The following is a 3,262-nucleotide window of genomic DNA, read 5'->3' as shown; positions in this document are numbered from 1 at the left end:
AATCACATATTTCTCAAATTTAAGTATACCCTTAATCTTTTGAAAATATACTATTTGTTGTTGTTAGCTGCGAAGTCGTGTCCGACCCATCACGACCCTATGGACAACATTCCTCCAGGCCTTCCTGTCCTCTACCATCTTCTGGAGTCCATTTAAGCTCACGCCTACTGCTTCAGTGACTCCATCCAGCCACCTCATTCTCTGTCATCCCCTTCTTCTATTGCCCTCAATCTTTCCCAGCATGAGGCTCTTCTCCAGTGAGTCCTTCCTTCTCATTAGGTGGCCAAAGTATTTGAGTTTTAGCTTCAGGATCTGGCCTTCTAAAGAGCAGTCAGGGTTGATTTCCTCTAGGACTGACCAGTTTGATCGCCTTGCAAGGGACTCGCAGGAGTCTTCTCCAGCACCAGAGTTCAAAGGCCTCAATTCTTTGGCGCTCAGCCTTTCTTATGGTCCAACTTTCACAGCCATACATTGCAACTGGGAAGACCATAGCCTTGACTATACGCACTTTTGTTGACAGGGTGATGTCTCTGCTTTTTAGTGTGCTGTCTAGATTTGCCATGGCTTTCCTCCCCAGGAGCAAACGTCTTTTAATTTCTTGGCTACAATCCCCATCTGCAGTGATCTTGGAGCCCAGGAAAATAAAATCTGTCACTACCTCCATTTCTTCCCCATCTATTTGCCAGGAGTTGAGAGGGCCGGATGCCATATACTATACTTACATGCATATTACATACAATAATATATATTACATGCATTACATTCAAAATGTGTATTGGACCATTAAATCATTTATTTTTGAACAGTATATTCTTGTAACAATGAAAAATCTAAGACATTCTCCATTAATACACTATGATTGTGGACGGTATATAAGTCTAAGTGCTGTTGCTATTGCTGTAATTCAGAAGAGACAATATATCAGGCTAAATATATCTTCAGATTCAGACGTTTCTAAAGCCATCCAAATCTGCTACTTAGTGATTTGTTGAGAAAGTGTGCAAGATAAGTAGTAAATAGAGCCACCTTGTGGCATATGGGCAAAATATTTCTGTCAAAAAAAAAATTCAATTTCCTTTTTAGTCTACATTTTTCATGTTTGTTTGTTTGTTTGTTTGTTTGTTTTATATACCGCCCTTCTCCCGGAGGACTCATAAACCTGCTACACCTCAAATAAGAATGTTACATGAAGCTGTGTATCTTGGAACAATACAATAGAGAGAACATGAATTGTTGTGAGTCACACTGGTTGTTGTAGTATTATCATGAATATCTAAATTATTTTTCTTATTTCCATAATGAAGAACTATCATTACTGAATGACACCTCATTAGAACTTCTCAGACAGAAAAAGTCCAGATTGTAGGTAGAGAATTGTTTTAAAAAATTACAAAAATATCAGTATGTTGTAAGAAAAACAGCTGAAGTAATATTTTATACAATATGATTCTCTGCTTTAGACTACTGTGTAATTTAACAGCAAGATAATCTCTTCTTATCTTAATGAAGTCAGAGCTACTCATGAAAAATACAGATAAAGCCATGCCTTTATTGTTGCAGAGATTAAAGCTTAAAATAACAAAGATATTGGTGCCTCAGCATTGAGTGTTGGGAGGCAAGACTTTGATAAAGTACAATTGTCCTGATCACATTTATTGAAGTCAAGGACAGCAATTAAAATAAATATGGAAGGGTTTGAAGTTGACATTTTATTCATATTAGAGTGAATGGGAGATTGATTTAAAAGGTAAATGACTAACAATACCTTAGCATTCATATTTTAAACCATCTTTTATAATATATTTTACTCATAAAACAATTATATAGCTATTGATACAAAATTATAAAAAAATAAAACAATTAGAAAATAAAAGCTTGGGATTTTGAGGAATCCAACTGAGGTGGCATCACTGAAAAAAAAATCTATCTCCCTTTGCCACCAACCTCGTTGTACTCCCCACCCAACACACACATACACCCTTGAATTTTAATTGCAGGAGGTACATTAAGGAAAAAGTCAACATCTCCATGGCTATATATTATCCATACAATGTCTGTACATTGGTACACATTTAAGATTCTTCTCTGCTGACTTCATAGCTATGCCTCCAACATGGAAAGGGGGGGGGACATGGTGTGTTCCATGCACCTAATTCAGATCCTTGCTTGATGTAGAACATACAACAAAAGCATCAAGCATAACCTCCGTTTAAAAAATCTCCCACAAAAAAACAGCATCCGGTTCTTAAAAAAGAACTGGCTTCACTATGAAAGTCCTTGTCCAACTAATCTTTAAACTTTTATGTGACAATCATTCAGGTATTTTAAGTACATAGTACTATCATATTGTCCCTCCTTAAACAACACCAGACTAAGCCTATTCAATTTCAACTTATTTTCAATGGTTTTGTTTTATTTCCTTTGATGCTTCCTTCTGAACATTTTTATCAGTAATCAGGGCAGGCAAAATTACCAAGTACTCCCTGTCTAATCTATAATTAATGTTTCTTATTACAAGTGAGGATCAGAAGAAGAGAAATATTTTGAGTTAGGGTAAACATTTAGAGAACTAATCTATTCTGTTCTTACTACTAGTCTTACTCAGCGGAAGACTGTTAGTAAACATACCCTGGATACAGATTTCAAGGGAAACTATTTTGTAATAAACTGTAAAATGAAACACTGGGAAAAATAGGTGTAAGACCTGCTAGCATGGAAAAAGTTGGGTTGCGCCTCCCCGTGACTCCGCCTGAGCCCCGATTCTACCGCATTTCAGACGAGCCCCAAAGAGAATTGGCATTATAGCTTCCGAATCCAGCACAACCTTATTCGAAATGAAGGATTTAAGAGACACTTCGAAATTCCCCTATCAATCATCCTGCTGTCTTCCTTCCACCAGCCTGCCTCGCCAACACTGCCAGTTCCCCCTCCTGTTCATAGCAAACGCGGAGTCTCTTTCCTAATCCCTGTCGTGAACCCGGAAGCAAAACGCTTGTTGTTACTCCAATGCAAAGTGTCTCAATCTTTACCAACTTTCAGATGCGTGGACTTCAACTCCCAGAATGCCCCAGCCAGCAGGAAATTCTGAGAGTTGAAGACCACACATCTGAAAGTCGTCAAAGTTAAGAAACGCGGCTCTAGCATTCCCTTTCTACGTCACGCCAAGGAAGGTGTGTGGAGAGAGAGCGAGAGAGAGAGCGAGAGCGCTGGGTTGCGCTGCGCTTGCGCATTGCATGATTTCCTGAGTGGTTGGCGACCGCGG

Source organism: Vipera berus, assembly GCF_964194415.1.
Source record: "Vipera berus genome assembly, chromosome: 5".
Taxonomy (NCBI): Eukaryota; Metazoa; Chordata; class Lepidosauria; order Squamata; family Viperidae; genus Vipera; species Vipera berus.
Note: the sequence above shows the minus strand (reverse complement) of the source record.